At 34.8% G+C, this 24,859-nt stretch overlaps 1 long non-coding RNA gene across 1 annotated transcript; it reads left to right on the top strand.

Annotated features, from left to right (window-relative positions):
• The first annotated feature begins 16,422 nt into the window (after positions 1-16,422).
• LOC131069890 (uncharacterized) lies at positions 16,423-17,786 on the top strand. Its single transcript, XR_009112251.2, has 3 exons — positions 16,423-16,484; positions 16,744-16,925; positions 17,542-17,786. It is a non-coding gene; the product is annotated as an uncharacterized LOC131069890 (long non-coding RNA).
• Positions 17,787-24,859: the final 7,073 nt, after the last annotated feature.

Below are 24,859 nucleotides of genomic sequence, written 5' to 3'. Positions count from 1 at the left end.
GCTCAATATGCTTCATTCTAGAATGCAATACCGGATTCTTGGAAATATTTATTGTACTTGTATTATCACAAAATATATTCACTGGTTCAGATATAGGCACTTTAAAACCTTCCAATACATGCTTCATCCAAATTGCTTGAGTGCAGTTCATAAATGCTGCCACATATTCTGCTTTAGCTATAGATTGGGAAATACAACTTTTCTTCTTACTTGTCCATGATACTAATCTTCCTCTAAGAAAGAACGCTCCACTGATTGTTCTCTTCTGATCATCCACATTACCTCCCTAATTGGCATCGGTATATACCTTGACATTATAGTCACCATTATATGGATACCACAATCCATAATCATTTGTTCCTTTTAGATATCGAAGAATCCTTTTGATAGCTACCAAGTGGGATTCTCTTTGACATTTCTGAAAATGAGCTACTATGCCTACTGCATGAGCAATATATGACTTGTTGTGCACCACATAGTGTAGTTTACTGATCATTGATCGGTACTCCTTTTCATTCACCAATGTTGAATCATCTTCCTTAGTTAGTTTACAACCAGTCACCATCGGTGTACCAACCAGTTTGCTTTCCTCCATGCCAAAATTCTTCAATACCTCTTTGACATACTTGGACTAGGTAATAAAAATACCCTCTTTCATTTGTTGAATCTATAAACTAATGAAGAACTTTATTTATCCTATCAAAGACATCTCAAACTCTTTTTCCATTTCATCTGCAAACGCATGACTCATTTTATCATCTCCTATAAAGATTATGTCATCCACAAACACTTCACAGATCAAAATCCGGTCACCTTCTGATTTCAAGTAGATGTTGCTATCTTCACTTGTTTTTTGAAATCCAATCTTCACAAGATGAGAGTGTAGTCTTTCATACCAAGCCCTAGGTGCCTGTTTCAGTCCATACATGGCTCTGTGTAATCTGCACACCATGTCACTATCTTCTGATAAGGAAAACCCTTGTAGTTGCTCTATATACACTTCCTCTTCTAGGATTTCATTTAGAAAAGAAGACTTCACATCCATCTGATAAACCTTAAATCACTTAAATGTTGCAACTGCAAGTAGCATTTGAACACCTTCTAGTCTAGCCATAGGAGAAAAGGTTTCTCCATAGTCTTCTCCTTCCTCCTAAGCATATCCCTTGCATACAAGCCTAGCCTTGTTCCTTACAACTGTGCCTTCTTCATTCAGCTTATTCTTGAAGACCCATTTGGTACCTATGACATTTTTATGTTCCGATCTGGGCACCAAAGACCATGTCGCATTCTTTTCTATATGGTCTAGCTTCTCTTCCATTGCTTTAATCTAGTTTTCATTTGTAAGAGCTTCTCTGGAAGTCTTGGGTTCAAATTCATCAATCATGCAAGATTTCTCCTTCACTTTTCTTCTTGTGAGTATCCCTGCATCTTTATCTCCTATGATTTGCTTCAGGTTATGATGCAGCTTCACATATCTAGGAATGATTCTAGCCTAATTTGCTAGCTTTTCTTCTTCTCCTTCACTTACTTCTTCTTCTTCTCTTACTGTAGCTTCTACCGGTATAGGAACACTTAGATATTTACAAGTTTCTTTCTTAACCAGTTCCCAGAAGGCTATACCTAGTTCATCTTCCACTTCTTTACTGCATGTTTTCTCAGGTTCCTCAAGGGATTCATCAACCCTGACATTGATACTTTCAACAATTTTCTAAGTTCTATTATTGTAGCACTTGAGAGATTTGCTCTTAGTGGAATATCCCAAAAATATTCCTTCATCACACTTTGCATCAAATTTTCTCAAATGCTCACCTCTCTTCATATAGCACTTACTACCAAAAAATTTAAAGTAACTCATAATGGGAGTTTTCTCGCTCTAATACTCATAAGGGGTTTTATCTTTGCATTTCTTGATGAGTACTTGGTTCATAGTATAGACTGCAGTGCTCACCACTTCTCTCCAAAAAGTGTGAGCAACCTTTCCTTGGATCAACATTGTTCTAGCTGCTTCAACTATAGTCATGTTATTTCTTTCTGCTATGCCATTCTATTGTGGTGTCCTTGGGGTAAAAAAATGCCTCTTGATACTGTTATCTTCAGAGTACTTATTGAATTCTTCAGAAGTGAATTCTCCTCCTTGATTAGTTCTCAAGCATTTTATCTTTTTACTGCTTTCTTTCTCTACTAATGCTCTGAAAGCTTTGAAATTTCCAAATGCTTCAGACTTATCTTTCAAGAATGTGACCCACATCATTCTTGATCAGTTATCAGTAAGAATCATAAAATACCTATCTCCCTGAATACTTCTAGTTTTCATAGGACCACACAAATAAATATGCACAATATCAAGTAAATTTTTTGCTGAGAAAGACTTACCTTTAAAAGTTGAGGAAGACATCTTCCCAAGTTGACATTCTCTGCACAAATAATTCTCAGGTTTGTTCAGCAAAGGTAGTCCTCTTACTCTTACCACCTTGATCTTACCGGATTTAATAATGTTGTCAAAGTTCATATGACAGAGTCTCCTATGCCATATCCAACTATCATCAAACTTAGCCATTAAACACTGACTTATCTTGGCATTCAACTGAAATAGGTTACCTTTGGTATTCTTATCAGTGGCCATAAGCTCAACACTCTTCCCAATTATACTGTAGACTACACCTTTGAATTCTAGAACTAGTCCTTTGTCATTCAGCTGAGAAACACTCAACGGGTTATCCTTAAGACCTTCTACCCAGTGGACATCATCTGCACTATTCTTTCCATTCAATGAGATGGATCCTTTACCTTTCACCAAGCATGGTGCATCGTTGCCAAATCTGACAACACCTCCATCATATTCCTTCAGAGACAGAAACTTTCTTTGGTCACCAGTCATGTGGTGAGAACAACCACTATCAATTATCCACTCATTAGAGTTGTCAATGCGAGAGACAAGAGCTTTCTTGTCAGAAACTTCTTCCTTTACTGCTACAAACACTATGTCTTCATTTTATTCATCTTCTGATTCTTCATCATTGACACATTCATCCACAACAACTAGACAATTTCTTTTGTTTCCTCCTTTATACTTTCTAAACCTCTCTAGCTTATCCTTATTATCATTGTTAGGACAATTAACAACTATATGTCCTATCTTGTTGCAGGAAAAACATTTCAAAGGAAGTTTACCTCTAGAGTAATCAACAAGTGAGTGATCTAGATACTAGCACAGTATGCTTGGTTAGATCCTTGATATCTTACTGTTAATGCATTTCAGCATTACTTCAGTCTTCAATATCTCCACATTCTAACTCTTCACATAGACCTAATCTTCTCTTCTATGATCACACATACAAAACCCTCATCATCATTTAAAACCCTAGACATGATGTCCTTACAAAGGAGTCTGATTGCATGTCGGTCCAATAGGATTAGATTACAAGTTACTAGGTTCAGTGCATCTAGACATAGAATCACTGCCAAAGTGTCGGTGGATGATAACTCATCACAGAAATACTGGTTGGTAACTCATCACAGAGTAATACCGGTTCATACAATTTATCGATTACCGATTGTCAAAAATAAAGACTAGAAAAACGTTAACTACCACTTTATTCTTTTGTACCGCTTGAGGTCTTCAAACCGCTTGAGGTCTTCATACCGCTTGACGTCTTCAGTCAATTTGTGACTGGTAAACATCTTCTACAAAACACCGATAGTCTTAAAGACTATAATACATAATACCAGTTGGAACAATTATCGGTTGAGCATAACTCATACATTAATAAAGTGTTCACAAAGCCAGTGTGTGTCCATCAATGACAATCATAACATCATCAAAATTCCAACAATCTCCCTGTTTGGCATTGATGGGAACACTTAGGAAAATTTTGACATCTAAGTGTTTTTACAATAAAAATATGCCATAAACAAAATTGCTCACCCTAAGCATATACACTATCCCTTTTCCAGAAATGACAATGTATACTACTCCCTTAAAGAGGTAACATGAAAGTATACATAACATTCACCAAAATTTTAAATACTACTCCCCCTTTGCCAACAATGATAAAGTAATGCAGAATAACCCTCCTTTTTCTCATTATCATTAAAAATTGAGTAAATGTTTATGACAATAAGGAATGAAACTTATAAAAAATAGATTTAAAATCCTGTATAAAAGTTTTCATGGCTAATGACCATGACTTAAGTAATGAGGCAGAAAACTCACTTTTTGTCTGCATCTGGAACACCAGGTCTTCCATAGCATCAATGGTACTCATTTCTTGAGTTACCGTGATGGCTTCCAGATTGAGAAAACAAATTTGAAGAATTTGCAGTCTGGGTAATAAGACCAGTTGAAGCTCCTACAAATATTTTGTCTGGTTGCTGATTTCTAATTCTACCCTGGCAGTCTCAAGATGATAACGATGAGCCATTTTCCCATATGTAGAAAATGAATCATAGGGCATCTTGAAGTTGCTGATGTATGCTTGGAACTCTGATTGGATTTTATCTTTCTATTTGAGCACATCATCACAGAATAGACGGGGTTGGCAAATTTTACTCAATAGTAATTTTCCCTCATCCAGAGCAACACTTATATCCTTCTGCTGCTTCAGAAGTTGTGACCGGAGCTCATTCAGTTTCTTGACTAAGGCAGTGTTTAGTGCCTTTTCATGATTCTTATTTGAAGTTGCTTCAGCAACTTCTTCCAGGCATTGTACCTAGTCCTTTACAACTATACATAGAAGTTTAAGTTTAGACAGAGAGAAATCGGTGCTGGGGAGGTTAGTACTGGGAATCAAACTAGTAAGGGTGTTAACCGCAATTTGAATGACATCATGTTCCTTCTTCCTCCTTAATGCTTCCAATCTTCCTGTGCAAGCTTTATGTTTTGAAGCAGCTTTGATTCATCTACAGATTGGAGATCAATAGGACTGGCGATGTCAACCGGTTTGGCTTGACCACTTGTTGCCTTGGGAGTCTCTACTTGTTTGGCTTTCTTTGCTTCCTTTTCCTCTACTGCTCTTTTCTTTTCTTCTTCTTTCTTCTTTTGTTCCTCTTCTTGTTTCTTCTTTAGTTCTTCCCTCTTTTTATCTTCTTCCTACCGATCACCATGCAAGCATACTTAACCAAATCATCTTAGATGGTGTTGACAGTCATTGCCCGTTGGTCGCTCAGAGAACTGGTGAGTTTAGTCATTTCAGCCTTGATGACCTTCCTTAGAGCTGGCACCTCACCAATTTTAGAGAAACTAGTGATGGCATGAATTTCTTCCAGTGTAGTGTCATTCCTCCTCTCGAGATACATTTTGTCACCATGTACTCTGCTCAAGATGATGCGGATATGATCTTCAGTGAACTCTTGTAGAAAATAAACTGCATTGTGCAGTTTCTTCCTCTCTAGGATGCTATATTCTGGTTTGATTTTCTTGTCATCCCCATAGAACAGACCTAGTTGGGAATGGATTACTAGGGATCCTAGGTCTTTTAATTTACAATCAATATAACCTGAAATATCTTCCTCAACTATGACTCCAGCGGGTATCTGGGATAGGGCATTGTATTTCATCTTCTTTCGAATAAAATCCACTGAGTCTATAGGTGCACTAGAACTAGAGTGCGATGCAAAAGCCATGATTAAATAGACAATTTTTTTGAGAAATACCTTCACACTTTGAAATTTAGGGTTTTTCAATGTTGCTCACAACACACCACTTCGGTTGCTGGATTACCACTTGGTGTTCTTCACTTGATTGATTGAAAACGATCTCTAGATTCTTCTACAAGATTTTATATTCACTTTGAATTTCTAGACGAATTGACTTTGTTGCTCTGCACTTGAAAATTCTTTGCTCCAGTGAAAGTGATGACCAAAATCCTTTTAAACAGATTTTTCACCTACCATAATAAATGCTCCACCGCTAGGGTACAAACCCTAATTTTGCCTTTTACCTCTTCAAAATCTTTTGCCAATTGATAGGTAACATATACCGGTTAAAGTCTTTACCGATATAAACTGGGGGCTCAAATATTTCACCAATATGCTCCCCCTAAGCTTTTATGAGCCCAGTTTTCCGATTTAGAGACTTCCACACTAGGTGCAGAAACCGGTTCATCTTGTGACAGTTCTTCAGATTTCTTCTTCCATGTTTTATTCATTCCCGCTTGAACGATTTCAACATCAATCTTTCCTTCTGGAGTGACCAATATATCATCCGATAGGTTCTTTCTCATTTTGCAGGTTTTGGCAGTGTGTCCCGGTTTGTTGCAATGATAGCATACCATTCCAGGTGTTCTCCATGGTCCATTATTCATACTACCATTCTTCCTTCTGCATGTTGCAGCAGTGTGATTGCTACCATGATAGATCAAACAGATTTCTCTCCAACTAGTTGCCACTTGATAGCCACTTGACCGATGGTCATAGGTATTATAACGGTTGGGATTCCGGTTCATAGAGGGTTCCGAAACAACTCCTTGAGTCCTTGGAGGGTATCTCCCAATGTTGTGCAAAACAGACCTACATTCAAATGCTCTATGCCCAAACTTGTTGCATGCATAGCAGTTTCCATTGAATCTATTGGATCTTGGCTTATTGTTTAGAAAATAATGAAAATTATTGTAGGCCTTGCTTCTACACACATTAGGAGTATGTCCTTCTTTGAGAAAATAAAAGAAAACAGGTTTAAAATTTTGCTTACCTTTATCCTTTGATGTTGGTTGCTTCTTTGATGCTACATTTTTTGTTCCAGAGGTCTCACCTTCCTCATACCGAGAGAAACCAAGTCTAGTGGTATTCTTTACCAGTTTTGCTGATTCAAGCTTTTGCTCTAGCTTAGCAGTACTCTGATTGAATTTGGCAAGTATCTCCTTTGTCTTAGTAAGTTCTTTGGAAATAGAATCATTGGATTCCTTCAAGGTTGCATTCTCAGAAATAGCCATGTTTAGTTCACCTTGCATTTCTTATTTTTCCACTTTACTCTCTTGGAGATGAGCGGTAAGGGAACTGATTTCTTGCTTTAGCTTGGAGATCTCATGATCTTTGTCTTTTACCAGATCTTCAGCTTTCCTTTGGTTCTCAAGCTCTTGACACATTCTAATAGTTAGTCCTTCTAGTTCTCTTCTCAGGTTGGCATTAGATTCATTCAGTTTTTTTACTTCTTCAACTAAGGCATCCATGTCTGCTTCATCAGAAGAACTATTTTTAGTAAGCTCCATTAATTTCTCAGCATGCTCTCTTCTTTTGGCCAGAGAGGCTTTATACTTGACTTTGAGTTCATCATAGGCTCTCTCAGTTTGAGTGAGACGATGAGTAAGTTCCCTCATAGTGTATTCCCCCATATCTCCTTCCAAGTGGTTAGACTTATAGAAAGGTTGGCTTTGATACCAATTGATGAATACTAAGAGGGGGGGGTGAATTAGTACACAAAAAATTGCAGCAAACAAACTCTTAAAGAGTTTGGCAGATAACCGGTACAACATATTCACTAATAAACTAGTTAAGATAAATGCAAACCAAATAGAAAACAAAGCATTCACCCACAAGAGCATAATTACCATAATACAAGATGTTTTGCATGGAAACCCAAATGGGAAAAAAACCACGGTGAGAAGAAACTCACAAGTAACTATCTGCACAATAGAAACCAAACCGGTTAAGGTCATACAATGTTCTTCACCAGAACAGATCCTATTAGGAATCTAGATCTCTGTTAGGAGATAAGTCCTATTAAGGACTACCTTGTGAGAGGATTTAATATCCATAGTTGAAAACCACCTTGCTAGAGGATTTACAAAAAGGCTTTTCTGGGCCTACTCGATTAAGGGTTTCAGACTTGTCAAAGATGTGAGTAATCAATAAGTGAGTGATCTAGATACTAGCACAATATGCTTGGTTAGATCCTTGATAGCTTACTGTTAATGCATTTTAGCATTACTTCAGTCTTCAATATCTCCACACTCTAACTCTTTACATAGACCTAATCTTCTCTTCTATGATCACACATACAAAACCGTCATCATCATTTAAAACTCTAGACATGATGCCCTTATAAAGGAGTCTGATTTCATGTCGCTCCAATAGGATTAGATTACAAGTTCGTAGGTTCAGTGCATCTAGACACATTTGGTAACATGACACAGAATCACCGCCAAAGTGTCAGTGGATGATAACTCATCAAAAAAATATCGGTTGGTAAATCATTACAGAGTAATACCGGTTCATACAATTTACCGATTACTGGTTGTAAAAAATGAAGACTGGAAAAATGTTAACTACTGCTTTGTTCCTTCGTACCGCTTGAGGTCTTCATACTGCTTGAGGTCTTCAATCAATTTGTGACCGGTAAACATCTTCTGCAAAACACCGATCATCTTAAAGACTATAAAACATAATACCGGTTGGAACAATTACCAGTTGAGTATAACTCATACATTAAGAAAGTGTTCACAAAGAAAGTGTGTGTCCATCAATAACAATCACAACATCATCAAAATGCCAGCAATATGGTGTCCTAAGGGGTCATATGGTGTTGTTAAGGGTGATATGGTGTCATAAGGAGTCATCTGATGTTGTTAGGGGTCATATGGTGTCCTAAGGAATCATATGGTGTTATATGACCCCTTAGGACACCATATGGTGTCTTTAGGGGTCATATAGTGTCTAGAGGGCTCATATGGTGTACCAAGGGGTCATAGAACACCATATGACCCCTTAGGACACCATATGTTGTCATTAGGGGTCATATGATGTCCTAAGGGGTCATAGAACACCATATGACCCCTTAGGACACCATATGACTCCTTAGGAAATCATATGACCCTTAGGACACCATATGGTAATGTTAAGGGTCATACGGTGTCCTAAGGGGTCATAGAATATCATATGACCCCTTAGGACACTATATGACACCTTAGGATACCATATGACATGTCCTAAGGCATCATGGAACACCATATGACCCCTAAGAACACTATATGACCCCTAAGGATACCAAATGACCCCTTATGACACCATATGGTGTTGTTATGGGTCATATGGTGTCCTAAGTGGTCATAGAACAACATATGACCCATTATGACATAATATGACCCCTAACAACACCATATGACCCCTTACGATGCCATATGATCCTTGAGAACACCATATGGTGGTATTAAGGGTCATATGGTGTCTTAAGGGGTCATAAAATACCATATGACCCTTTAGGACACCATATGACCCCTAACGACACCATATGGTGTCCTAAGAGGTCATATGGTGTCTTGAGGGGTCATATGGTGTTCTATGATGCCCTAGGACACCATATGACCCCTTCTAACATCCTAGTACATGACATGACCACTTGTGACACCATATGACCACTCAAGACATAATATGATGTCATTAGGGGTCATATGGTGTCGTAAGGGGTCATATTGTGTCGTTAGGGATCATATGGTGGCCTAAGGGGTCATATGGTATTCTATGACCCATTAGGGCACCATATGATCCCTTAGGACACCATATGACCCCTAATGATACCATATGACCCATTAGGACACCATATGACCCATAATGACACCATATGGTGTCGTTAGGGGTCATATGGTGTCATAAGGGGTCATAGAACACCATATGACCCCTTAGCACACTATAGGCCATTGTTAGGGGTCATATGGTGTCATTAGGGGTCATATGGTCTCCTAAGGGGTCATATGATGTCCTTAGGGGTCATAAAACACCAAATGACCCCTTAGGACACCATATGGTGTCATTAGGGCTTATATGGTGTTCTAAGAGATCATATGATATCCTAAGGGGTCATAGAACACCATATGACCCCTTAGGATACCATATGACTTGTAACAACACCATATGACCCCTTAGGAAACCATATGACTTATAATGACACCATATGTTGTCCTAAGAGGTCATATGGTGTTCTAAGATAGATAGTAATGGTTTCCTAAGGGGTCATATGGCCCACCATGTTCCTGCACATACATAGATGGGTTATATAGAGATATAAGATACCTAGAGGGGGAGAGAGGCATGAGAGACCTAGATAGGGTGTGAGAGAGAGAGGGTTGAGATAGATGGAGGGGGATAGAGAGAGGTTGGTAATGAGATATGAATGGAGAAGGAATGAGGGAGAAACCTAGAGAGGGGTAGAGAGGGTGTGATGGAAATTTGATGATGTAGATGGTAAAGAGAGAATAAGAATTAGTAGGGAAGGGTGATAGAGATGGGGATAAGGAGGTAGAGGGATATAGAGAGGGAGAGGGGAAGAAAAGAATGGAGATTCCTATAAATGGGAGGGAGGGATAAGAGGAGAGATGAAAGAATAAAGAGAGAGAAGAGTATGAGGGGATTGAGGGAGAGGTAGACATGGAGGGACTAAAAGACCTAGGGAAGGATAAGATAGAGAGATGGGGGGAAAGAGAGAAGAGTAGGAGAGTGTTCAAAGATAAATAGGGGTAAAGGGGGAGGGAGAGAACTAGAGAGGGGACAAATAGATAGGTGAGAGAACTATATTGGGAAAGAGAGATGAGAGACCTAGATGAGAATAGAGAGGAATGAGATAGATAGAGGGGGGATAGAGAGGTGAGTAATGAGACATGATGCAGAGGTAGATAGGTGGAGAAGAAGGAAGTGATAAACCTAGAGAGGTGAGAGAGAGAGTTGATGACCTAGAATGTAGAGAGAAAGAGAATAAAAAAGGAAGAGAAAATAAAAAAGTGGGGGAGAGAGATATATATGGGGGTATGTATAGATGGGGAGGTAGAGAGGGAGAGGGGAAGAAATGAAGGGAGAGACCTAGAGAGGGGAGGGAGGGAGAAGAGAAGAGATAGAATAAGAAAGAGATGAGTAAGAGGGGATGGATGGAGAGGTAGACATGGAGGGAGTGAGAGACCTATGGAAGGAGGAGATAAAGAGGTTAGGGGAGGAAGAGAAAATGAGGGAGTTCATAAAGGGATAGGGTTAAGGAGGAAGGAGAGAGAGGTAGAGAGGGATAGAGAAAGCTATAGAGGGGGCATATAGACAGGTGAGAGACCTAGATGGCTAGAGAGGAGTGAGATAGATAGAGGGAGATAAAGAGAGGTGGGTAATGAGACCTATATGCAGAGGTAGATAGGTGGAGAGGAAGGGAGGGAGAAACCTAGAGAGAGGAGAGAGGGTGGGATGGAGAGGTAATGACCTAGACAATGAAGATAGAGAATAAGAGAGGAAGAGAGAAGATGAGAGATTGGGAGAGGGAGATAGAGACAGAGAGAGGAAGAAAGGAAAGGTAGAGACTTGGAGAGGGGAGGGAGGGAGAATAGAAGAGATAGAAGAACAAAGAGATGGGTAAGAGGAGATGGATATAGTATAGAGGTAGACATGGAGGGAGTGAGAGACCTAGAGAAGGAGGAGATATATAGGTTTGGAGAGAGAGAGAGAGAGAGAGAGAGAGAGAGAGAGAGAGAGAGAGAGAGAGAGAGGATAGGGATAGAGTTCATAAATAGATAGAGGTAAGGAGAAGGGAGAGAAAGGTGGAGAGGAAGGGAGAGACTAGAGGGTGGAAAATTAGATAAGTGACAAACCTAGAGAGGGAGAGAAAGGTGGGTAATAATATAGGGAGGGAGAGACAACCCTTGATATGGGGAGAGAGAGGATAAAAGGGATAGGTAGTGACCAAGAGAAAGGAGTGGGAGGGGAGGGAAATAATACGAGAGTGGGAGAGAAGAGAGAGGGAGAGAGTCAAGAATAGAGAAGTGAGAGAGATAAGAGAGGGAGAGAGATAGGTCTAGAGTTTGGGGAAGATAAAGAGAGTGAGATACATAGGTAAAGAATGATAATAGGAGCATGTTGATTACTAAAATTTGACATGCTGATTACTGAAATTTGGTCAAGTCTAAAATTTTATATGATCCTCTAAAAACTAGAATCTACATTATAATTCCTATAGAGCTATACTTAAATGTTATATTTCATGTATATAATCTCCTTCGGGGGTGGATATAACTTGTGCCCAGATTGCAAAATTTACACACTCGAAAAAACTTCACATTGGACAATGAAGAACATTTGGTGCATGCCAAATAGGGCGAGCACCATATTTGGTGCTCGCCAAATAGTTTGCTTGGGAGAATACCAACCCTTTGGGTTGGATTTGCCTTGGGCATCCAACCCATAGGTTTGGACGACCTTTTCATGCCAATGATGCATTTTTATGAAAAGGTAAAAAGTGACACCTTTTTGGTACCACAACTTGGTGCACTTACTCTTCGCTTGAACCACTATTCATTCGAACCCCCTTTTTAGAAATCTCTACTCAAATTTTTTAGAGTTTTGAGATATTTTTTCCTTCGGACCTCTGGTTTAAGGTACAAATGAAAAAATCTTGATAACCCACAAATATAAGATGGTAGTGCTTGGAGAAACTTTCCAATGAGTATAATTTTATTACATTGTGAATTTATTATGTTCTTGTTTTTTTAATTTTATGGAATATTGGTTTTTCATCGAACAGTAACTACTTTGTTCAATGCATTGGGGAAAATAGGAAACTAATTAAAAAATATTATGAAAAATATCTATGCCCCAGGTATTGATGTCTTCTTTCTAACAAAAATAAAAAAAATTGAATTTCGATATATATAGAAAAAGTTGTGTATTCAAATTTAAACCTATGTCTAAATTATAACTAGTTGGACTTCAAAACTTAATAAAATAAAAATATTCAACATATCATGATCAAACCAACAACGGCCTTGGATATTGATGTTACAAACCAAAATTTGAAATAATTGAGTTTTTATCATTTATAGAAAAAAAGTTATGCATTTCGAGAGGCACTTCACTCTTAAAAAATGTAGTTTGCTGTAAAAAACTACTTTTCGAATCTACAAAATTGAAAAAAAATTGAAAAAATAATATTTAGAATCTACAGACAAAATGCTACAAATCACTAATTTACATGATCTTCAAGTTCTTAATAGTTTAAAAGTTATAGTTGTCGAAAGTTGAAGATTATTTTAAAAATGTTCATCTGAGTGTCAAAAGTGGCAAAAAAGTGGGAACCATTGTTGTGAGTTCACCCCAAAAGATGCATTTATCTTATTGTAAGTAGCAACACAATTATATAAAATAAATGATGACACACAACAAAGTTGAAATCATTTAAATCATGTACTCTATTTTTTATTAGAATTTTTTAATTATATAAATATTATTGAATTGTTTCCTCATAACTTGTCTTGATTGAATTTTTTATATAAATTTCTTGCTCATCTTCTATCTCATATTTATTCTAAAAAATTTAATAATAACAAGTTTTAAATCCTAACTAATACATACTATTTCTCAATTAAATATTTTAAATATTATATTTATGAATACATCAAAAACATCAATAACCTATTAATCTTTTTATTAAATATTAATTTTATCTTCATATCAATTAAATAAATGTCAAAACAAGCTATCGATTTGAGTTGAAATTTATTACTTTATAGAGAAATAAAAAATAGAATAATATAGTTAACAATTCTAAATACAATTATTAAAACTAATAACATACACATATAAGCTATTTAGAATATAATATTATAGGGCCCATAAAAATAAATTAAATGTCAAAGTATTTAGTTTTAACTATTATAACATTTTTTTTTAATCTTATAAACATAATACACTTTCTTTGAATGTTCTTGTTTAATTAATGGGAAGTGTCCCTATAAGTAGGTTCTCAAATGCTAGAATGTAATGGACAACATAATTACTAGGTTGGAATAAAAGCATAACATAATGAACACATGTCCAAAAAACAAATCATATGTTACTATTGTGCTTGATAAACTTTGTGCACTTCCATTAACTCAAGAGATGCATTGTATGTAGCAAGACAATTGTACAAAAAAAACAAATTGTGAAAATCATCAAAGTTGAACTCAATAAGATTGTACTATTTATTTATTTGTATAATATTGAAAGATACAAATATATTTAAATGTGAAGTCTTATGTTCTTTTAGATAGTTCTTCAATGAAGGTAGGATATTTTTGATAAAATGCATTAGATATTTTAATCATATAAAGTATTAATATATTATTAGTACTTGTCGTTAGGCTAGTACTATTGCAATCTGTTGCACACAATTTTCATTAACTTGTTATTATTCAATTGCTCTTCCACCAATTATGTTTATGAATTTTTTCTTTGGATTTTTTTTTTCAATTTCTAAATAGTTAAGATGCATGATATTATAAAATAGTAATATAATTTTAAAATAAAAAATATTCTAATAATTAAAGTATAAATATTGATAATAATATAATAAGTCAACAATATAATATATTAGTAATTAGAATAATAATAATAAAAATTAAATATAAGATTTGATTATGGTTAAGATTGAAGATCATTTCATTGAATAAATATTAATGTAATATATTATAAAATAATAATGTTTAAAAAAAATTATACAATGAATATCATGAAAAAATAATATAATGAATATTAATACAATGTAATATAAAAAAATGGTTCTCACTTTCCTCCCTTTTGCTACAAGTAAATATTTAAATTTTCTAATTAGGATAAGGGCTAAGTACAAAGTTAAGTTAGAGTTAGGGTTAAGGATCGATTAGCCTTATAGGTAAAAATTTTGATTTAGGGTTAGGGTTAAATTGTGGTAAGAATTCAATTTAGATTAGAGTTATACTTGGAACTAGATATTAGACTTAAAATAGGGTAAGGGTTAAGATTAGCATTCAATTTAGGTTAGGGATTATAGTTAGGGTTCTAATAAGATTGCAACTTAATTAGGGTTAGGATTCAATTAAAGTTACGGTTACAAAATTATTAATCTGTAATGAAAAGTACTAGCCACTACGTGGCACTTGTTTCACTACAATCTATGTTCTAAGTGATTCACGTGTTCCTTCTATTAGTTACAAAGGTATAAATTTACAAGGTTTGTCTCAAATCTCTTTTAAAAGAAAATTGTTTTATAGTATTGATATTGATTCTCCATCTCTTATTCATTACAAAAATAAACAAAATTTAACTTAATCCAAAACCCTATTAAATAGACGTGTTGGTTCTCAATTAAGAACTGACATACAACTATCACCAATTTAACATAGGTACCATTTATATCTTTAATATTATTATTATTTATTGTTAATGTTGCCTTCATATCAATTATATCAATGCAAAAAAAAGATGAAGTTTCTTTTAAATATATTATTTCATATATTTGGTTTTAGATTTCATTTGACTTATGAATGTTAATTTATGTTCTTCTTAACCACATGTTTTTGCCTCCTTGGTTTCTTAGACTTGTTTGTGTGTAGTGTGTGTATATTTAATTTTTTTGTTGTTTATAATCCTTTTATAAATTGTCATATCAAAGTTTTTCCTTTATGACTATTGTTAGTTGAATGGTGGGAGTTGATCCTCTATCAGTTATGAATCAAAATCATACATATAACATCCTTCCTAATATAATATGATAGAGAATAACCTACCCACATTTGAATTAAATATGAGTTAAAAAAAATAAAATTTAATAATACTTAAAAAATATATTTTTTAAATATAATAAAATACTGGATACAATAAACATAGCTATTATTTTGAATAGTTCGAACATATTATCCAATAATCATATAGCTGTGATTCAATGGCCGTCACTATAAATGAAATAATAACATTAACACTCCTGATTACAAGACCAATGATAACTCGCCCCCATAAGTTTCGACTAATAATTGTCGACTCCAAAAGTAAATGTGTCATAATCAAAACAACCTGAAAGGCACTATTAACAATAGGTTGTCCACCCAGGATTTCTTGCAACTTAGCACCATTTAAGATTGTTTCTTGTCAGAATTGAGTATAATTACTTTCCAACAGTTCAAGAATGCTATAGGACTGCTGTATGGGTCAGAGTCGTACAATTATAATGCAGAAAACCAAAAAGAAAAGTGTAGTCGACTTTATCTGCACAGGAAGTACTTGCATTTGATACTCAGCTAGCACCAAAAGACCAAAAGGAAAAGTGTAGTCGACTTTAAACTAGCACCGATGTGGCGTGTTTTGAAATCAGTAAAAAGTACTTGTGTACCGAGATTAATAATGTTAAGGTACTGCCTCTCTGCCTTTCAATTCTAAGCTATGTACATACGTATGCTCACAACTGGAAGAGTAGATAGTTTACAAATATACGTTATACGTCTGCCTTTCTTCTATTAAACTTTTTGAGCGCTCTTACAGATATAATCTCATGGTTTTGCAGTCAAATGACCGTGGTTTGTTAAATATATAGGGAAGGATTCAAATAGGTTTTCATACATTTTCTTTCTACTGGGAAACAAAAAGAAAAGGTGTGTATGCTGTGTTAGATCTGTGTTTGGGAGATAAACTGAAATTCTTTGCCTTAGAAACACAGAGACTGAGAAATAGTTCCTTGGGTGCAGGTGTAAGAATCTTAAGATAGAAGAAGATTTTGCAGGAGCAACCAGTATAAGGTGGGTAATTGTGTTCTTTGTTATATATAGCTTAGTTTTCCGTTTTTCTTTGCCCCCCTTCAAAAATGATTCTGAAACATTGTCAACTTTTTGTTTCACAGTGATATGTTCAGGCCATATGCTGTCAATAATACTTCATCTAAGCTCATGTTTTGGTTCTAATTCAATCTGTCTGTGTTTAGGGAGAATTGAAAGTTTCTGTATACTTGAAAATACTGATAATGAAGGTTAAAAACTGCATATGGTGATTTGATGTTAGATGGGTAGAGTAAAACGTGAGATGAAGAGAATAGAGAATAAAACAAGCAGGCAGGCTGCATATAGAAAGAGAAGCAAAGGATTAGTCAAGAAGGCTGAAGAGTTAGCTATATTATGTGATGCAAGCGTGGCGCTTATTGTCTTTGGACCCTCGGGAAAGCTGATAGAATTTCCCGACTTCAAGTACGTATCGTTCAGTATTATTCTTGTTTTCATACCGAAAATTCTACAGTAGCTGTCTGGAAATGTGATTAATCACTAGTTTGTTACAGGCAAAAGTAATTGCTCTCAATATTTAATAGAACTAATTTCGCTCATTTGTCAATATCTGTGGATCAATAATTTCTTTTTTTGGTGTTTTGTTGAACTGTTGTTTCCTAGAAATTTTAGAATAGAACTCTGAGTATATGGTGAACCATAATTTGAATAGTGAAAATCAAAATATTAGACGTAGAAAATATCAGATTTTGTAATGCTAAGGTCACTGAGATTCGCAGTTGTTTTGAACCTTAGAAAAACTGTAAAATAACTACCCAAAATAACAATCTATTTGGCCGTTTCAGTTTTTTTTCCTTTAGAATTACAGTGCTACATCTGATAGAATATAGTAATTTCTCTCACTTGCATAGTTTTATACTTTTGGTTTTAGTTTTTAGATTTTTTTTTTAATTTCTATCTAAGATCTATGAAATCATCATCATCATTTGATTTCATTTTTAAATTCTTACCATCTCTTAAATCAATAAAATAATTTATTCATATTATAATTTTATATTTCTTTGATTTGATATTAGAACAGGTTGGAGAGAGAAACTAAGAGCCCATGAAGGTTGAATAGCTAGTCAGATCACCGGATCACCGGTTTCTGTACACGTTCATATTTCTGTTTTGTACAAGCTTGGCATGTTTTTCATTTGTTTCTCCAGTTATTTGACGTATAATGACGCAGATGGGACTAAGAATAAGTCCAATCCCGCAGCCCACTCAGTTACTCTTATTTTAGAACCCCACACAATTTAAAGTTATGACAACAAATTACATAGATACCCACAATCGAATTCTTTAAAACTGAAAACGATTACAATAATGAATTTGTATCTAATAATGAAAATTTGCTTTCTCTGCTTTTGAGAGATTACACTGTAATTGAATTATCTTTCTCCCTCACTTTGCCCCCTCATACTCTCTTCTATTCTGCCCACACTTGTTCTCTGCCACACCTCTTCAGTTAAATCTGCACACTTTTTTCTTCTTCTGTGCTTACTTCTCTCCTTCACTCCTCAGTTCTTTCTCTGTTATTCTCTTCTTCATTCTTTTCCTAATCGCTGTGTTTTCATCTTCCCTCCTGCAATCCACATCTGTCTTCCTGTGCATTTCCCTTCAGCTGTCAAACTTACTAGCTTACCCCCTTCCATTGCTGCGTGGTCTTTTCCTTCTCTCCTGCTGATGTGTTTTAATTTTTGCTGCTGAGTCTCTTTACAAATTCTTGTTTTAAATTGTGACAAAACAAATATCCTCTATTCTTTGGCGCGTACTTCACTTTCTACTGCCCCTTTGTTCTATCCAATGCTTTGAAAATCTTGTTTAACGCCTGCAAAGACTTCCTCTCCCTCAAATCCGTCACGAATTCTTCTTTTTGGCTGCTACGCCTTAATGCTGGAGTTTATAGTTTTTTTTGTGTGTATTCACTTCTTTATAAAACTGAAAATTGACTCCTATTCGCCAGATTTTTCTTAGAGCTGGAGTAACTGGAAATAAAATGGTTGAGAGTCTAGTACGAAATCAATTCATTTCTGTTTGAATATGGCTTTTAAACTTCTCCAGGCCATGCAAATGCAAGATTTGTTTGAAGCCCGCCCAGATGCACTTTCATCATATAACCTGTATGGATTTTGGGTATCTGTTCATCAGTTCTCTAATTTACTTCTTTTATGGTTTTTTAATAAAAAAATTTCGGATAAAATTGTGTTACGTTATTATTAAAATTAATGTTTTGAATCATTATAAATGAATCATTTTTAATCATGTAATGTTGACCTTATTAATCATATAGGGGAGAGGATTGAGTAGTTGAGCACCCTAACTTCATGTTTCTGATGTGCAAATTTTAATTCTCCCAATTTTTTAGAGCATCTTACTTGGAAGTCCCCTACTTATAACTAAGGTTTCAGGGCCACATCAACATGTTTTTTTTTCAGGTGTCCAAAAAAGCCTAAAAGAACAGTGAGACTGATACTTCTACACTAAGTCATGTTTTATTGGTGCACTGATGTGGTGTCACATGATTTGATTCTTTCTAAATCTAAGAAATGCATTTCATTCAATTATGGGTAGTCATCATCGACAATAATGACTTTAAAGTTACAAGTATTGGTGAAATAGTTTTAAAAAAGTGGGCATTAAATCAACAATACTATAACAACTATTGCAACATCCTCAACTATTGAGTCCTTTTCTCTAATGCAATTTAATCAAGAATTTTTTTCTTATAAATTATTATGGATTATGTAAACTTCAAAAGTGATACATAATTATTTTATTTTCATTAGTTCAAATTTATTTTTGATCGTTCAACTTGATAACATTTAAAAATAACCATTAGATTGAGTTGATTTTTTTATATAACTAAGTGTTGGTTATCTTTGGTTTCATCATCTTTCTTAAGAATTGAGAGCCATACATAATTGAATCTAGAAGTTATCTTATCAATGGTACATGGATTGTAAAAAGCCTACGCCAATTATTGAGAGAATGTGTCAAGCTAATAAATACAAGTGCTCCACAACTAGATGATTTATGATGTCAAAGTTGGATCTTATCAATTAATGGTTATTGGGATTTCTTTTCATTCTAGTTTTCGAAGTTTGAAAATGTTTTCAATATTGTGTTGGTTAGTGTTCATAACTTGCACTTATAAAGTTTATTTTTGTATAGACCATGGGTGATTCAATAGTTATGGTATATCTATTTTCTACTAATTCTATATAAACTATATTATCATATATATTATAAAGTACTAGGATTTTTAAGAAATGGCTCACAAACAAAAAGAGAATCACACCTAGTATAATCTACTTGGATCTCAAGTCATCATTGATAGTATTCAAAAACTAACCATCGATTTGTAGAAAAGAATTTGGTTCTCCTCATATGGAGTCCATGATTATAGTGAGATCCTATTATGGTTGCTTTCGTAGGAAACATGTAGAAGATTGCGTTTCCAAAATATGGCCCTCTTATTTGTATCCAACTTTCCTTTCTAAGGTATTTTTTGTTATATTTTTTAAAATGAAGAGGCATGAAATGAGGCTCTAAAATAAGGTCCTTTGACAATGCAAAACTTGATCCTTTACTTGTACAAATGGACCTCCGATTTTAATCCTTGGAGTGTACTCCTTCATAACCTATATGGACCTAATTATATAATTGCTCTTTTGAATATTGGGAAAAAGAGTGACTTAGAAATATTTGGTACAACCTCAATGTCACCCTAGGAGTTGAGGAAATCATGAATTATAATTCTTTCCTTTATGCAAGAGTTCACATTGCCTTCATACATGTAGTCCAAAATGAGATTATCATAACCACTTCAACTAGAATATGTGCCAATTAATAGATAAAATCATGAAAAGATGGAATAATCTCAAAATCCATTCTCTTTGTATTAATGAGAAGGAAGAAATTACAAATTAGAAAAGGAAAAAATAAAGTGGTTAGCCCCTTCGAAAGAAAGATTGAAATTACATTTTTTTGGGACCTAAAGAGGAAATCCAATGGCTTAATGTGCAAGATACATCATCAAAGATGAAGCAAGAATCCCCATTTGGGCCATATCCAAGAAGCTCAGATATGACACATACAATGAAGAAAAGATGGATACCCTCTATGAAGGCCCGATAATTTGTATACAAAAGCGCATTAAGGTGGTGGATATAGAGGGTAATTTACTAGAACTTGTATAAATGTTATTAAAAAGAGAAACATCAAGAACTAGAAATTGCAAAAATGGGTGGATTCAATTTGAAGATGCCAAGCCAATTTGAAGGAGTTTACTTTGGTACAAAATATAAGAGAAATAAACAAAATCATGAACTGCCTAAGATATCATGGTATTGTTCATATAAATTTTACTTAGGTATCTAACATGATATTTAAAGATGTGCTAATATATATAATCCCCTTTCGAGATGTAGTGTGTCTTCGAACTAGTAGAATGTCTACCATTTTTTAATGTATCTCAAGATGCTATATAAATGGATTGTAATATGCATGCTTTGGTTTTCAAGTGATGTAATTCAAGTTTTTCTTTTTCTTTTAATCTATATGGGAGATACTTCCTGGGTAGTGCTTACCTATAAAAAAATATTCTATTATTTAAATAAATCTTACAAAATTATTCAATATAACTATAAATATAATTGATATGATAATACATATTTTAATACTTATACTTTTCTTATTAATTAATTGAATTTGAAAATATTATATGATTTTGAACTTTAACTAATTAGTAAATATGCTTAAATATGCATCAAGAGTCCTAAACACATTTTGCCCAAATAATTTGGGTACAAATGAGGTGTTAAGTGTGAACATGCCCTCCATATTTCAACACCCTATTCAATTCAAAACTGAAGATAATATATTTGCATTAATTTGTTTGAGTTTATTTGATAAGAATAAAGATATGATTTTTGATAGTACTATCTATTAAGATTTATTTTTTTCGGAGGTGTAACTAAACTAGGTTTAACTCTTAAATTTTTATATATAAACTTAAGGCATTCCCTTATATGAAATAGATGATTTGTATTTTTCTCTCAATGGTGTGCACTATTGTAGAATGGATGCAAGATGATCAAAATGATCTCATGCAACCATACTTTTACTGGTTTTCTTCATTTCTTTGAACACCACCTATTTTTATTCACTATTTTTAGAGATTATCACTGGTAGATTTTTTATTTTCTACTACTTTGTCAAAATAAAATCCTATCATTTTTTGTTTTTCATTTATTTTTATACAAAGTGGTGTAGTCACGGTTCAGAGGGACCTCAATGAGATCTATTTGGACCATTCAACAAGAGTAAACACAATGAAAGAAAGCCAAGGTGATGGGGGCAATGTAAAAATGATTGATTATATCATGAAAATGGTTTACAATCTGTCGGCAAAATGCTTTCTACAAGATTCAAATTATTGGCCTAATACAAACATGCTCAATTATAGTCTCAGTCTATACCAGACCTCTTAATCTCCAGATAGATCTTCCTGGTTCTCCTATAGAAAAAATCCTTACTACAAGCTAAATTACATTAGTTTATATGGTCTAGATGGATCCGGATCGGCTCAAGAAGAATCAAACATTATGAACATGATGAAATGTGCAAAACCACCAAGTCAGCCTCCGCTAATGAGAATCCTTCAGAAAATCCATAGGATGGAGTGGGGATCAAAAGGAAGGTCGACCACATGCCAAGGAACATTGGAAAAATGCACTAAGGTTCCACAAGAAACATAATGAATCCACAATATTTTCCAATAGCAAGATAGGTCCAAGCAGTTCTAGAGTTCTAAGCCATAAAATTATCTCCGAAATTGATAACTTGCTAGAATAAGATCCAAACATTCCACAAATTTCAAAAAAAGAAGATGAGTATAGTCTTGATCAAAATCCAACTCCGCAATAGCTGGTGAGAAAAATGCAAGAAAATGCAATAGGAAATGTTGATACTACAAAACTGAAGAAAAAAAACTGAAAGTAATATTTTAAATTGATGCAAGATTGCTAAGAACTAGGGATGCTCTTGCATCAAACATCTGGGGTTGATGAAAAAGTGAGTCCCAAACTTTGTTGGGGTTAGAAGAAAACCAAGGTGGTCTACCTCTTCTTGAGAAATCCAAGATGAATCTTCCACTAGTCTGTTCTTCCACCTCACAAGATACTCTCTGTACTCATTGCTCCGGGTTCTGCACCCAATCGTACTATCCAAAATATCTTTAATGTGATCTGGTTTCTTCTGTGGCATCTTCTTCTCCAGGTCTACAATATTATCTTTACTGAATTCTGATTCATGATACTGATGTAGATCTAGAATGTTGAATATAGGTGAAATACCCAAACTATCTAGTAGCTCCACTTCATATGTATTTCTGGAATTGAGTTTCCTCAAAATCTTACAAGCTCCAAACTTTCTCATCTGCAATTTGTTATAGATTCCAATTGGAAATCTCTCTTTTCTCAATTACACCATCACTTCATTGCTAACTTCATATTCTTTATGTCTCCTCTTATCATCTTCTTTCTCCTTATACTTGATGTTCATATCCTTCAATTTCTGGATAACCTGGACATGTAAGGCCTTCATATAATCTGCAAATTATTCTTCTTATGCACTCCTCTTGTCTTCTTTACTGATATCCCTTAATTCTGATATACCTATAGGGTATACTCCGGTACTCCTATTCACTGAGTTATTGTAGGCCCAAAATCGGCTTGTGCAAGAATCGAATCCCTACTTCCAGTCTTTTCTCTAACCAAGCATCTCAACAAATTTCCCATGCTCCGGTTTACTACTTCTGTCTATCTATCAGTTTGAGGATGAAAAGTAGAACTGAATTTCAAATCTATCTTCATCTTCTTCCAATGTGTCCTCCAAAAATAACCAACAAACTTAGTGTCTTTGTCTGAAAATATGCTCTTAGGTAATCCATGTAATCTCACTACCTCCTTGAAATATAAGTTAGCTATATGCAATGCATCTGATGTCTTCTTACAGGGTATGAAATAAACCATCTTTAAAATTCTATTCACCACCACAAATATAGAATCATTCCCTCTCCATGTCTTAGACAATCCAAGTATGAAGTCCATGCTTATGTCCTCCCAAGGTTTCTCCGAAACTGTCAAAGGCTTATATAATCCCACATTCTAACTACTACCTTTTGCAACTTAAAAAACTCTACAACTCTGCACAAATTTCCTAACATCCTTATGAATCTGAGGCAAAAAGTAATGTTCACTGACCAATGCTATTATTAAATTGTCAACACCAAAGTGTCCGACTAATCCTCCACTATGCTTCTCCTTTATCAGATTATCCCTCATAGAATTTTAGGTATACACAACTGAACTCCTCTAAATAGCATCTCATCCTGAATGAAATAATCCAACAACTTACTTCTATCCACTATAACCGGTTCTCTACAAGCTTTCCGAGGTTCTACAAAATCCAAGTCATCAGCATACAAGGTCTTCAACTCCTAAAATCCTAACACTGTCACTCTCATCTCTTTCAGTAAATTTCTCCTTCTACTCAGTGCATCAACAACTTTGTTTGACTTCCCACTTCTATGCTTCATTACAAAGGTGTAACTTTGCAAGAATTGTACCCATCTCATGTGTCTCTGATTCAACATACTTTGACAGTTCAAATACTGTAAGGCTTGATGATCAGTATACAATACAAACTCCCTAGGCAACAAGTAATGTGTCCACTTCTTCAAGGCTTGAATTATGGCATAAAATTCCTCATCATACACTGAATATATCCTTCTGACATCATTCAACTTTTCACTAAAATAAGCTACTGCTCTCCCTTCCTAGCTTAACATGGCTCCAATTGCATTCCCACTTGCATCGCAGTCTACTTGAAATACTTTATTGAAATCTGGTAAAGCTAACACAGGATTCTCAGTCACCTTCTGCTTCAACAATTCAAAACCCTTATTCACTCTCATTGTCCACTTGAATTCTTTCTTATCTCCTCTCATTGTTTTAGACATGGGGCTACAAACTGAACTGAAATTTCTGATAAATTTCTGGTAGAAACTAGCCTATCCATGAAATGATCTTACTTCTCCAATTCTTTCTGGTGTAGGCCGTTCAATAATTTCTCTAACCTTCTCAGGGTCCATCTTCAATCCATCAACATATATCACAAACCCCAAATAGACTAATTCTTCCTTCATGAAACCAGATTCCTGCAGATTTATCAACAACCTTTCTTCTCTCAATCTCTACAATCCTTATCGCAAATCCAACATATGTTCTTTCTTTGTCTTACTGAAAATTAGAATGTCATCCAAATATACAATAACAAACTTACCCAATAAT

The sequence above is a fragment of the Cryptomeria japonica genome, chromosome 7 (assembly GCF_030272615.1).
Source record: "Cryptomeria japonica chromosome 7, Sugi_1.0, whole genome shotgun sequence".
Classification (NCBI taxonomy): Eukaryota; Viridiplantae; Streptophyta; class Pinopsida; order Cupressales; family Cupressaceae; genus Cryptomeria; species Cryptomeria japonica.
The sequence above is the reverse complement of the archived record's forward strand: the minus strand, read 5'-3'. Positions and strand labels throughout refer to the sequence as shown.